The sequence below is a fragment of the Erythrolamprus reginae genome, chromosome 1, assembly GCF_031021105.1.
Source record: "Erythrolamprus reginae isolate rEryReg1 chromosome 1, rEryReg1.hap1, whole genome shotgun sequence".
Classification (NCBI taxonomy): domain Eukaryota; kingdom Metazoa; phylum Chordata; class Lepidosauria; order Squamata; family Dipsadidae; genus Erythrolamprus; species Erythrolamprus reginae.
This window is the reverse complement of record NC_091950.1, coordinates 389,898,703-389,913,491: the sequence shown is the minus strand read 5'-3', so window position 1 is coordinate 389,913,491 and position 14,789 is coordinate 389,898,703. Positions and strand designations below refer to the sequence as shown.

The following is a 14,789-nucleotide window of genomic DNA, read 5'->3' as shown; positions in this document are numbered from 1 at the left end:
TCTAGTCTTAGAACAGAGGGTCAATGACTAAGGTGAGCCAGGCTTAAGGCTAACAGTTTATTGTTAACAGGTTATGGCTAACAGGTTGCCAAACGCGCCAACTAATAAACACATTCTCTCAGCTAAAGGCAAGAGCTGAGACCTTGTTTGATAGTTCCTTTTAAACTTTGCTGTCAAACAGCCGACCAATCAGAAACAAGTACAGTGATCCCTCGAGTTTCGTGATCTCGTGCTTCGCGAAACGCTATATTGCGATTTTTCCACCCGATGATGTCATACGTCATCACCAAGTCACTTCTCTGTCTCTTTCTCTTTCTTTCCTGTCATTCTCTGCTTCAATCATTTTCTCATTTCTCTTCCTTCCTTTCTCATCTTTCTTTCTCTCTCTCTTTCTCTATCTTGCTTCTTCCTCTCTCACACTCTCTTCCTCCCTCTCTCATCTCTTTCTTTCCTTCTCTCTCTTTCTCTATCTCTCCCCCTCTTGCTCTCGAGCGGCCGCCTAGCAGCTGATCTGCTCGGCAGCGCAGCACCAGCGAGGAGCCGAAGATCCGGGTTTCCCCACCCGGATCTTCAGCTCCTCGCTGGTCCCCAATTCCGCCAACATCAGGCTCTCCACACGCCCTTTCGCCGTAACACGAGAGCCTTCCGAAAACTCTTTCCGAGTGCCTCAGAGCAGCACCCCCACCCCTCTTTGATTCCCTCAACCCGCCCGGCCCCTCGCTCCCCTTTTCCACACTCCAACCGAGAGAGGAGTCCGCGCTGCTCCGGCTGCCGTGTCTCCTTCTCCCTCCTCCTCCTCTTCTTCCCTGCTCTTCCATCCTCCGCCGCCGAGGTCGCCAGGAAGGGAGAAGAGAGTCAATGAACGGCGCCAGCCACCGCCTCGCCCAACGCAAAGCGCGAGAGCCCAGACCCGGAGGCAACCCGCTCGCTGTCCGCGGCGCTTCGAGTTTCTCCTCCCGGAGGCGCGCTTGGCGCTCGCTGCAGCGGGGGAAGACCCAGGGAAGGTTCCTTCGTCCGCTGCCCACGGAAAGGGGAAACCCGGATCTTCGGCTGCAGCGAGCGCCGAGCGCGCCTCCGGGAGGAGAAACTCGAAGCGCCGCGGACAGCGAGCGGGTTGCCTCCGGGTCTGGGCTCTCGCGCTTTGCGTTGGGCGAGGCGGCGGCTGGCGCCATTCATTGACTCTTCTTCTCCCTTCCTGGCGCTCGCTGTCCGCGGCGCTTCGAGTTTCTCCTCCTGTATAGCGCCCCTGTTGTAGTTGGACCAGAGGGAAAACTTGAAGACACAGCAATATTATTCTAGCTGTGATTTGAATAGCAATAGCATTTAGACTTATATACCGCTTCATAGTGCTTTTACAACCCTCTCTAAGCAGTTTACAGAATCAGCCTATTGCCCCCAACAATCTGGGTCCTTATTTTACCCATCTCGGAAGGATGGAAGACTGAGTCAACCTTGAGCCAGTGGTGAGATTTGCACTGCTGAACTTCAGCTAGCAGTTAGCTGAAGTAGCCTTCAAGCGAGTAGCTACAGTATGAGTGGCAAGATACTATTTAACAAAGCATTATTGCTCATTTATATATAACAGGGGAATACCCACTTCTCCTAAAGATCTCCATGGAACAAGGTAAACATGGAACTACATAAGAACAATGTTTTATTGAGCTCCATTCAATTCTTCATTCCTAGCAAATCAGGGGTGCCCGAGTAAGGGGCGTATGTCAGTGCACTGATGTGCCTATCGTCCCCTGTCCAATTGTCTTTCCTTATCTCATATATCATATATATTCTCTCCTTATCTATATATACTGTATATCATATATATTCTCTCCTTATCTCTTATATCATATATATTCTCTCCCTCCCATCTACTTCTCTTCTTTTTACTTTCTATCGTTATATATATTACTTAATGTCTATTCTCTTCCATATGTATTGTATATTGTATATTGTATATTGTATATTGTATATTGTATATTGTATATTGTATATTGTATATTGTATATTGTATATTGTATAAATAATAAATAATAAATAATAAATAATAAATAATAAATAATAAATAATAAATAATAAATAATAAATAATAAATAATAAATAATAAATAATAAATAATAAATAATAAATAATAAATAATAAATAATAAATAATAAATAATAAATAATAAATAATAAATAATAAATAATAAATAATAAATAATAAATAATAAATAATAAATAATAAATAATAAATAATAAATAATAAATAATAAATAATAAATAATAAATAATAAATAATAAATAATAAATAATAAATAATAAATAATAAATAATAAATAATAATAATAATAAATAATAACATGTGACTTCAGAAATTTTACAGGAATCTGGAGAAGTGTGTGTGTATGTGTGTACATACACTTTAAAAGAAAAGCATGGACATGATAAAAGAAGGAGGCTTTTCCAGTCTCCTAGCCAGGAATTAATAACAGGGTCCTACAGTTTCATACTTGAGATCAGGATGAAAAAGACCCAGAAGACAATGCTAGGACATGATGTTTGAGTCTCACCACTGGTCTGTTTAAAAATAGTGGCACATTCTCCCAAGAAAGAGATTAAACACTCCCATTAGCTAGCTGTCTGTTCATTTTAATTTTAAAATGACAGACAATTAAGAAAATTAGTACTGGAGGTATAACAGAAACAAGGTGGCACAGATGTAACACATTAGAGCAACCAGCATTCCTCTGGGATTGGCATTGCTTTTAAAAAGCTCTTTTTAAAAAAAAAAAGACACTGCTCGTCCAAATGTTCCGTACCAGAATGCAGTACAATACCGAGAGACCACCAAGAAGAAGCTGCTGGAGTCACTCTAATGGCATGTGTTGTAAATGACAAACAGGACAAGCCAGTTTGGGTGAGCCAGAGGGAGCAATGCAGGAATCCCAGCAGGACAGACTTGATTTAACTGCCCCTCCCACTTGTGGCTTGCTGAGCAGCAAGCTGAGAAGGAAGGAAAATGCAAGCAAGGAAGAGAAGGAACTTTTTATTGGCATCGGGGTGGAAATTAATCAGTCAATTAGATTTATAGATGGCTATATAGCTCAGTGGAAAAACAAATACTTTGGAAGAGAATGGCTCATATTCTACCCTGTTTATCTCTACGTAAAGTTAGAAAGCTGCTACTAATCCATGTTGGAAATCTGGAGTCAAATGATCCTCCATCTATCTATCTATCTATCTATCTATCTATCTATCTATCTATCTATCTATCTATCTACCTACCTACCTACCTACCTACCTACCTAATTTAGATTAGATTAGATTAATTAGATTTGTATGCCGCCCCTCTCCAAAGACTTGGGGCGGCTCATAACAGCAAAACAGTACAAATCCAATAGCTAAAAACAATTTTAAACCCTTAATATAAAAAACAATCATACACCTCAGACAAACCATACATAAAACAGAAACAGCCCAGGGGAATCAATTTCCCCATGCCTGACAGCAGAGGTGGGTTTTAAGGAGTTTGCGAAAGGCAAGGAGGGTGGGGGCAATCCTAATCTCCGGGGGGGAGTTGATTCCAGAGGGTCGAGGCCACCACAGGGAAGGCTCTTTCCCTGGGTCCCGCCAGATGACATTGTTTTGTTGACGGGACCTGGAGAAGGCCAACTCTGTGGGACCTAACCAGTCGCTGGGATTCGTGTGGCAGAAAGCGGTCCCGGAGATATTCTGGTCCGATGCCATGAAGGGCTTATAGGTCATAACCAACACTTTGAATTGTGACCGGAAACTGATCGGCAACCAATGCAGACTGCGGAGTGTTGGTGTGACATGGGCATATCTGGGAGAGCCCATGATTGTTCTCGCAGTTGCATTCTGCACGATCTGAAGTTTCCAAACATTTTATCCAATACACAATACACATTGAAGAGAATAGACATGTAGTAATATATATAAAGAAAAGCATAGAAGAAAAGGTATAAAAATAGAGGAGAAGATATATGAAAGGAAGAAAAGATATATGAGATAAAGGAGAGGCACACTAGCGCACTTGATGGTGATCCTTTTTTTCCCCCAAGGGAAAAAAGGTTTGCCCTCACTAGGAAATCAAATTTTCCCTAAAGAGGTTTAGACTGAAAGACCAATTCTTTATGAAATATAAATCTGGCAGTCTTATTTTATTTAGCAATTAAATTTGAATGCTGCTCAATTCCCCATGACTCTGGATGGCTCATAACCGAAACAAGGAAAATACAATAACCAATTTAAAATAATATTAATAATATAACAAATAGGAGATGGCAAGGCTGAAAAGCAACTGGAGAAGAACAAAGCAAACAATCTTCACACCCCTTTGCCAAAAGCCCCAGTGAAGAGCTAAGACTTTAAGGCACATTAAACCACAGCATAGAAGGATGATTCATATCTTGGAGGAAACCTTGTTCTAGAGGGCAGGTGTTGCTACAGGAAAAGGCGTTGACAGACAATATGCACAAAATACAATGGAAGACAGGGAGCCCTTCAAGAAACAAGTCCTTATCTTCTATATATTTATACTTGCACAATTTCTTTACTGACCAGAGGGCATATGCATTCAGGTTTCAATAGCCTCTCATTTCCTGGTTTTGTCAATGTTGAACCAACCTAAGACTCGGCCCTTAAACCAAACACACCTATGCTCACTGAGCTGTTTTTTCAGAAAAACAAATTTAGTAATACAAATTGGCAGGTTTACTCTTTGATGAATATGCCGGTAACTGAATTTGCATTCTTCAAAATCAACTTACATGACTAATCTTAATAACACAGATTTTTAATAGTAATCGTAAAATTATTTGAAGATGCACATTAAATGTTTTAGAGGTACACTTTAAATGGATAAGAAATGCAGTCAAATATGTATTCTAATTAGAATTTTTAAAATTATAAATGGTTATTGCGTTTTAAATGGATAAGCAAAAGATACAAACAAGCAAGTCAATCATTTAAAATATTCAGAATATTTCTATTTATTTATTTATTTATTTATTTTATTATATTTGTCAAACAAGTATAGAATTATAATTTGTATTAACATAACAAAGTATAAAGAAGTAATAAAAAGCATAATAGGACAAAAGGACAGGGATGGTAGGCACAATAGTGCGCTTATGCACGCCCCTTGCAGACCTCTTAGAAAAGGGGAGAGGTCAACAGTAGATAATTTAAGGTTGAACATTTTGGGGTTAGGGGAAGAAACAGCAGAGTTAAGTAGTGAATTCCAGGCATTGACTACTCTGTTGCTGAAGTCATATTTTCTGCAGTCAAGTTTGGAACGATTTACATTTAGTTTGTATCTATTATGTGCTCTTGTGTTGTTGCAGTAGTAGTGAAGTAATCACTAACAGGAAGATATTTATATTAATAAATAAATAAATAATTATTAATAATCAATATTAATACTGAGTTATAATTTTAAAAAGTAGAATCAGTTTCCCTCCTAGAGTCTCAGTTTAAGCTGAAAGGTACAGTTTACAAATGTAGAGTGCGATATTATTTTGATTTACTAGACAAAAAATTCCATTGATAGAGCTGTGGTGGCGCAGTGGTTGGAATGCAGTATTGCAGGTTATTTCTGCTGACTGCCAGGAGTTCGATCCTGACCAGCTCAACCTTGACTCAGCCTTCAATCCTTCCAATGTTAATAAAATGACCCAGATTGTTGTGGGTAATATGTCGACTCTGTAAAACGCTGAGAAAGTGCTGTAAAGCACTCTGAAGTGGTATATTAATCCACAAATCTAATAAATAATAATAATATTAATCCAAGTGCTATTGCTATTGCTATTACTAGATCAAATACAACTTATTCTATAGTACAAAAACAGAAAATAAGAATTCTCTATGAACAAGCCCATCCTTGACCTTCAGGCTTTATTTCTAAGAAAAGTACACTGAACTGAACCTTATTTCAACTATTGAGTTGTATATTCCTATTCTTGCTTTCAGAAGAACAACATTTAAATACTTTTCTCCCCTTTCTGAGTAATGTTCAGATTAAAACATCAATCCCCTTTCCTCTTTTGTCCTGCCAGTAATTCATCCAACAGATACCTAGTCTACAAATGTCATTTACTAACTCTATCACTATGTAAACATCCTCTGGCTCTCTCCCATCACCTTTATCATATAAATGTAAATGAAAAAATATGATTGTATGCATCATCACATAATTAGGCAGAAGTTCGACAAGAAGGCTATCCCTCTAAGCAACTGAACTTGCTACTGATACTATCCAGATAGGAACTCTGCTAAAAACCTGGACATAGTCTTGACATTAGAAACACAATAAGTTAGAACTCCAACATTGGAGGAGGGGGGAAACCCCATCATTCATACATTTATCTTTCCTTCTACTTCCCAATTGGACACCAAAATGGAACCATGAATACAGAAAGGGAGAGACCTTAAAATGTTGATGAAATTCCCCAGGTATGCAGAAATATAAACTCACTAATCTATTAAATCTACCCTTACTGAAGCTCATGGAGGGATGCTAGGAGAAGTGGAAGAAACAGGAAACAATGTCAACCAGCTTGCTTTATGTTTTCAAGACCTCTTTATTGAGGAGGCTGTCCAGAGTCTGTTTTCGATATTTCTCCATGAAAGGACTCAATATGGTTTTACATCGTGCTAAAACTCAAAGGAGGGCTGAGCCAAAGCGCTAGCTTTTTAGGTTATGTTTTTTACAAACCGAGACGTGAATATCCAACCTTAAATATTTTACCATCGAACTTTCTAGATTATTGTTAACTTACATGAGCACTTAGGGCAATGTAAAATTGAAAATCTTTTTTAATTGGCTCTTTTGTAATATATTTAAATAGCAATGATGCATTAGTATTTTCAAGGAAAATCTCCCTATTTTTCTGAATATCAAAAATATGTAAGGCAGCCATGAAGGCACATGAGCAAAGGTATCTATTCTAGGATACACAGTAACCCTTAGATAAATTGGTGAAATTTGAAAGAATTTCAGAATGGATATTCGGGGGGAAAGACTCCAACAGTTTAGATAACTCTTAAAACAAAAATTCAGAAGTTATTGTCTCAGTATTTTACTCCTTAGGTGGGAACGATCCAGTCCTCTTAATTTCTGGAAGAACAGATGAGCCAAGAGTTGAACAACAGTGTAAGAAATGTCAGCCTTTCCTTACCCATCCCTACCTATCTCCAAGATGGGACTGTTTTTCAACTGACATTCCTTTCCAGAATTGCATGGGTCTTCTCTGGCTTCCCACATCACTGTCAATCTTGAAGGAGTTCAATTATCTTGAGGGCAAAACATTAGTTTAGCAGAGTGCCAGTGCTGCTATATGTATTGGTAGCAGCTTCTTCAATTGGTTTGGTGACATGAGCCAGGGGTGGAAATGCAGCCCAAAAACTCACTACACTCATTGCAGTGGTCCATGCTAACCTTGTTTGGACAACAGGAGAGCCCAGCCCTATTCCTAAATCACAGTAAACACAGGCTATGGGCCATGTATATCAACACCTCTTCCTCCCAACCTAACAATTGGAGGAAAGCACATGAAATAGTTGTTTGAAGGAACCCTTCAAAGATTCCCTAAGGAATCCCAGCAACCAGTTAGGTCCCACAGAGTTGGCCTTCTCCTGTCGACTAAATAATGTCGTTTGGTGGGACCCAGGGGAAGAGCCTTCTCTGTGGCGGCCCCGACCCTCTGGAACCAGCTCCCCCCAGAGATTAGGAATTGCCCTCACCCTCCTCGCCTTTCGTAAGCTGCTTAAAACCCACCTCTGTCGTCAGGTATGGGGGAATTGAGATATTCCTTTTCCCCCCAGGCCTATACAATTTATGCATGGTATGTTTGCGTGTATGTTTGGTTTTTTAAATAAGGGTTTTTAGTTATTTTAAATATTAGATTTATCATATGCTGTTTTATTATTGTTGTTAGCTGCCCCGTGTCTACGGAGAGGGGCGGCATACAAATCTAATAAATAAAATAAATAAATAAATAAAGGAACCTGGGAATTCTGGTAATATCTGGTCCCTATGTATATAGGATAGGAAAGGTTGAGTTACATAGAAAAATAGAAGATTGATGGTAGAAAAAGACCTCATGGTCCATCTAGTCTGCCCTTATACTATTTCCTATATTTTATCTTAGGATGGATATATGTTTATACCAGGCATGTTTAAATTCAGTTACCAACCATGTCTGCTGGAAGTTTTTTCCAGGCATCTACTACTCTATTTACTCTTTCAGTAAAATAATATTTCCTCACGTTGCTTCTGATCTTTCCTCCAACTAACCTCAGATTCTGCCCCCTTGTTCTTGTGTTCACTTTCCTATTAAAAACACTTCCCTCCTGAACCTTATTTAACCCTTTAACATATTTAAATGTTTTGATCATATTCGATCATGAGTTACAGAATATTTAATTTAATTTAGATTAAGCCTGCAGGAAAGTAAGAAAGCGGGCTGTTAGCCATTGCTCTACACCAGCAAGTAATTTTTGGATTAACTACATTTTTATTATTTGTAAATCACTGCACTACATTTACACTTTTTTGATTAGCTCAACCCCATGGAGCTTTCATCAGTTGTGACAGTCTATCCAAGATTCAGACACATTCTCCACAAGTTTTTGGCTAAGAAAATCATGGGACAAAGCAACCCATCTGTAAAATGAAGGGGAAAGTATATTTTATGACCCTTCCATACTGTGATTTTTATTTGGCATGAAAATTCCCCCTCCAAAACATGTTATTAGCTAATTTTTAAAAAAATAATAAGAGTTTAATGTACGACAACTTGGTGTCTTCTGTATTGAACTACAACCCCGCTATACTCTGGCAGATTGGAAAATTAATTTAGGCAGAAAAACACTACCAGTTGACTAAATAGCAATTGGCCAAGATAATGTTTTGTTCTCATGAAATTAATCCATGATAAATTAATCCAAAGATTACTTCAAGTATGCAGAATCTGAAATGTAAACCAACCACACAGGCCTGGTTCATACAAATATTAGTTAAACTCTGATTAGTTGGCTAGGTGGTGAACAGCATATCTCATGAACCTATCCAAACCTACCACATTTTCATACCCTGGCAGCATATTACTAATATCTTTGGGACTGTCTTTTGCCTCATGTATCTCAATGGCCAGTTGGGTCCCACAGAGTCAGCTTTCTACAGGTCCTGTTGGCCAGACAATGTCAACTGGCGGGGCCTAGGGGAAGAGCCTTCTCTGTGGCGGCCCTGGCCCTCTGGAACGAACTCCCTCCAGAGATACATACCATCTCCTCCCTCCTGGTCTTTCGCAAAGCCTTAAAAACCTACCTCTGTTGGGGGGCATGGGAGCTGTGAGTGATGAGATTGTCTCCGGCCAATACTAGATATGATTGGACTGGATGAATGTGTGTGAGTGTACATGGGGTCTTTTAAAATATTTTTTTTTTTAGTAAATTTTCATAATTTTTATAGTTATTTAGATTTATCATATATTTAATGTTGTACGCCGCCCTGAGTCCACTCGAGAAGGACGGCATAGAAATCTAATAAATCTATTATATATCCCGTGTGTGCCTTGCAAGGCGATCAAACCAGTCAGTCCTAGAGGAGATCAATCCAGACTGTTGTTTAGAAGGCCAGATCCTGAAGATGAAACTCAAATATTTTGGCCACCTAATGAGAAGGAAGGACTCACTGGAGAAGAGTCTGATGCTGGGCACGATTGAGGCCAAAAGAAGAAGGGGACAGCAGAGAATGAAGTGGCCGGATGGAGTCACTGAAGATGTAGGCGTGAGTTTAAATGGATTCCGGGGATGATAGAAATCAGGAACGTTGTCCATGGTGTCACAATGGGTCATACACGACTTCGCGACTAACAACAAAAATTATGTATATCTGTGGAAGGCTGTCAACTGCCTCTATCCACAGCTGGTAGCTGCAAGAAACAGAAGGTAAAACTGGGCAATTTTACTTCCCTACAGCCTGCCCTCTCACGCCACCTAGTATGAATACAGATTTTATCATTATCTTAATTATCCTGATTTTATCATCTTGTTTTAATTTACAGATTGGTTCTATCTTGGGGGGGGGGGAGAGAGAGTGTGTGTGGAAAGAGTGTCGGGATGGATTGGGAATGACTTGAGTTTCGGGGAGAATGAATGAGCCGGAGGCAAGGAATGGAGCCCCCTCTGCTGAGAGTGTAAACAGAAGCAGATGGGGACCCAGCTATAACCCTCCGCTTGGTATGAGTGGGGACCCTGACCTGCCGGGAAGGGATAGGGTCATAGATGTGGGGGAGAAGATCTCTAGGGTGTTTGAGAGCCAGAATATTACGGTCGTAACTGGGAGAGGTAGATATGGCGAACAAGGGGTAGGCCGTTCTCTGGGAACTAGGATTCGCTGTTTCAAAGCAATTACTTGTTCAGGCCCCTCTCGTATACCTGGTGACTTGGGATGGCAGGGCCCTGGACTCAGGCTGCTGTTGTTTAATGTCCGGTCTGTTGTCAACAATCACCCCCCCCTTCAGGTTTAATTCTAGAAGAGGGAGCTGACCTGGCATGCAGCACTGAGATCTGGCTGGGCCAACAGGGGAGTGTTCCCCTCTCAGAAATCTGCCCGGATGGGTTTCAGGTTTTACATCAGCCACAAGTCCAGGGAAGAGGTGATGGAGTGGTAGTCATTGTCTGGAAAAGTCTTTGTCCTCATAGGATCCCTGCCCTGGAGATAGTTGGGTTGAGTCTCTCCACTTGAGGCTGGATTCAGGGGTTCAGTTGAGCTTGTTGTTAACATATCTGCCTATTATTATTATTATTGTTGTTGTTGTTGTTGTTGTTGTTGTTGTTATTGTTATTACTATTATTATCACTACTACTACTACTACTACTACTACTACTACTACTACAGTAATTATTTATAACTTATCAGGAAAGATTTAATGAACTCAATCTGTGAAGTCTGGAGGACAGAAGGGAAAGGGGGGACATGATCGAAACATTTAAATATGTTAAAGGGTTAAATAAGGTTTAGGAGGGAAGTGTTTTTGATAGTAAAGTGAACACAAGAACAAGGGGCCACAATCTGAAGTTAGAAAGAGGGAAAGGGGGGGGGGAAGCAGAAGCAATGAGAAAATATTATTTCACTGAAAGAATAGTAGATGCTTGGAACAAACTTCCAGCAGACGTGGTTGGTAAATCCATAGTAACTGAATTTAAACATGCCTAGGATAAACCTATACAGTGGTACCTCTACTTAAGAACTTAATTCATTCCGTGACCAAATAGAAGTTTGTAAGTAGAAGTAATTTTTCCCATAGGAATCAATGTAAAAGCAAATAATGCGTGCAAACCCATTAGGAAAGAAATAAAAGCTCAGAATTTGGGTGGGAGGAGGAGGAGGAAGAAGAGGAGGAGAACATAAAAAAATGAAAAGAGGGACTCTGAGGTGCCTCCCATACACTGCACCAGAGAGAGAAACCCAGGCGAGCGAGAGGGTGGAACCTCCCACTCCTTTGACCGAAAGGTGGCTGCTGCTGCTGCTGATGCTACCTGCTTCCTGTTCCTTGTGATGCTGAAGGGCTCCCCTCTTCAATCATTAGCTCGCTTTGTAGTCGGCACATTTTCTTCACTGTGGTGACTCCTTGGTTTGGCTGAAGCTGAGTTGATCCATCCGGTGCGAAGCGCCCCCTTTTGCCTTTCGGCTCCCAAATGCTCTGGGAGGCAACCTCGCACCGGATGTATGGGAGGCAGCGCAAGGGATTCACCACAGTGAAGTGGTTTATTTCCTCTCCAAGCACCCAGAGAAAGGAAAATGCTCCGTTCACTCTGGGCTGCCTAGAGCAAAGGGAGCGTTTCTTTTCTCTGGGCGCTGGCAGAGGTTTATTCCCTCTCCAAGTGCCCAGAGAAAGGAAAATGCTTCGTTCGTTCTGGACTGCCAAAGCCTCCTTAAGTGCCACCGAAAGGCTCCTCTGGCAACCCAGAAAAGCCCAAGATGGTCAGGATTAAAGGGGGAATGGCAGAAAACTGGCCAGGCATTTGTGCCACTCTCAAATTTCCTGGGAAATTTTCCAGCTGAAGTTCTTAAGTAGAGTCTACGGAGAGGGGCGGCATACAAATCCAATCAATCAATCAACAAACAAAACGAAACGAAAGGAAACGAAAGGAAACGAAACGAAACAAAACAAAACAAAACAAAACAAAACAAAGCCAACCAACCAACCCAACCCAACCCAACCCAACCAACCAACCAACCAACCAACCAACCAACCAAACAAACAAACAAACAAACAAACAAACAAATAAATAAATAAAATGGTTCTTAAGTAGAGGCAAAAAAAATCTTGAACACACCGTTCTTATCTAGAAAAGTTCTTAAGTAGGGGCGTTCTTAACTAGAGGTACCACTGTACTGCTCAAAAAAAGGGGGGGGGACACTCAAATAACACATCCAAGATCTGAATGAATTCTCACTGAATACTTTCTTCTGTACAACGCTGAATGTGCACAACAGCATGTGAAATTGATTGTCAATCAGTGTTGCTTCCTAAGTGGACAGTTTGATTTCACAGAGGTTTGATTTGCTTGGAGTTATATTGTGTTGTTTAAGTGTTCCCTTTATTTTTTTTGAGCAGTATATATCCATCCTAAGATAAAATACAGGAAATAATATAAGGGCAGACTAGATGGACCATGAGGTCTTTTTCTGCCATCAATCTTCTATGTTTCTATTATTATTATTATTATTATTATTATTATTATTATTATTATTTAGTACAGTATTAGTATTATTAATATCATCATCATCATCATCATCATCATCATCATCATCATCATCATCATCATTGATTCCCCACAACTCTCAGCTGGTAGAGAAGCTGTAGTAGCCCACCACGGAGCTTTCTCCAACGCGGAGAAGCTAAGTAACCTCCCAACCCTCAGCAAGGTTCGGAAGCGGACCGAGATCCTAGTGGGCGACCCCGTTAGGGAAAGCTGACTTCGGTGAGGCCGGGGCCAGCTGACGCGGGGCGTTCATTCGTCTCCCTGGAAGCTGCAGGTGGCGGAAGAAACGGCAACACTCACCACCAGGGAGGAGGCGAAGGATCCTCCGGGCTCCCCGAGCGTCTCGTTTTAGCTAGCGAAGGGGGGGCGCGCTTTCTTCCGAGGGCCGGGGTCTGAAATTTGCTCCCTACGAGCAACCAAGGAGACGGCGGGTGGCGGGCTCCCTCTTCTTAATAAGGCAAGGCGGCAGTTACTTCCTGGTTACTTCAACTTTCTACCTCAGAAATGCTCCGAGGAGCCACCTGCCCGTCTCCAGACAGGTAAGAAAGAGCGACGGCTAAAAGTTCCCGCCCCGGCACTTGTAGGCCGCCGTCGCGTGAAGGGCGCGGGGAGAGGCTACTTAAGGAGGAAATTTGCACCTTAAAGTCCCGCCAAAGCCCAGTGAAAAGCACCGGGCCGCCGGCGAATCTCGCGCCTTTGACGAAGTCGAGGGTGAGGCCGGCGAGCCCTCGCCTTGGCCTTTAAAAACAGCCGACCGAGCGGCCGGATTTGGGAACCGAGGTTGCGGCGCTTTGCGTTGCCGTTTAACTTTTTCGCCCTGAATTTTTTTCCCCAACAGGTTGAGCCCTGTGGGTTGTGTAGGCGTGAGAACTGCAGTCTTACTCATTTCGTATGTGATTTAGCTAAAGTGCTAAATCAGACAGACAGACAGATAGATAGATAGATAGGTGGAAATGCAAATTTTTATTTATATTTTTATTTATTATTATAATTTTTGTACCAGTCCTAATATAGAAAATAATGTTGGTTCATGGGATACATAGAAGTTATTACAGTAAAGCATTTGTGATTAAAGCATATGACATATAATAAATTTCCCAAAGCAGTTCCTCTAGCTTCCACGCCTCACATCCTCAAAATAACTTTCCCAGGAAAATCAATGCAGTTGTTGGGCAGATTCTACTGGTAAACTGCAGTCCTGAAGGAAATTTTTGGCAAGGCCTGAAGAACTTGATTTAAGACCAGCACTTTAAATTTATTTAGCAGCTTATAACAACAACCAAAGTTTATTGTATTTCTATTCTACTACAATTATACAGAAGTTTGTAGAGTAATGTAATTAAGTAATATGGTAACACCTGTTCTCCAAGATGGCACCCATGACGGCTACCTTGGTGAAATGCTCTCAAGTGGTTTCTTTATTTTCTATTATTCTCTGTGATTATGTACACTAAGAGTATGTGCACCGAGACAAATTCCTTGTGTGTCCAACCAAACTCGCTCTCTATTCAATCTTTACACGTTTATAGTTTTATAGATTCAGTAGTTCATGGAAATCAAATGATTACCTTTTTTTTAAAGTCAAAATACACTGCTCAAAAAAATAAAGGGAACACTCAAATAACACATCCTAGATCTGAATGAGTGAAATATTCTCATTGAATACTTTGTTCTGTACAAAGCTGAATGTGCACAACAGCATGTGAAATTGATTGTCAATCAGGGTTGCTTCCTAAGTGGACAGCTTGATTTCACAGAAGTTTGATTTACTTGAAGTTATATTGTGTTCTTTAAGCGTTCCCTTTATTTTTTTGAGCAGTGTATAATACAAAATTTCATATCAATAAATTATAAAATTAATAGGTAAACATCTATTTACCTATTAATTACCTAAGGATGGGGTAACTCTGGTCCTCTAGAACTATCAGGGGTCTCCAACCTTGGCAACTTTAAGCCTGGGAGACTCCAACTCCCAGAATTCCCCAGCCAGCCTTGCTTTACTGACTAGGGAATTCTGGG

The 14,789-nt window shown here is 40.8% G+C and overlaps 1 protein-coding gene across 1 annotated transcript in view; it reads right to left on the bottom strand.

Annotated features, from left to right (window-relative positions):
* The window catches only part of LOC139157764 (uncharacterized), a 59,440-nt gene extending 45,857 nt beyond the window's left edge, over nt 1-13,583 (bottom strand). Inside the window, exon 1 of the mRNA XM_070734877.1 lies at nt 13,409-13,583. The gene's annotated coding sequence lies outside the window, so the exon portion shown is untranslated. The remainder of the gene's footprint in view (nt 1-13,408) is intronic.
* Nucleotides 13,584-14,789: the final 1,206 nt, after the last annotated feature.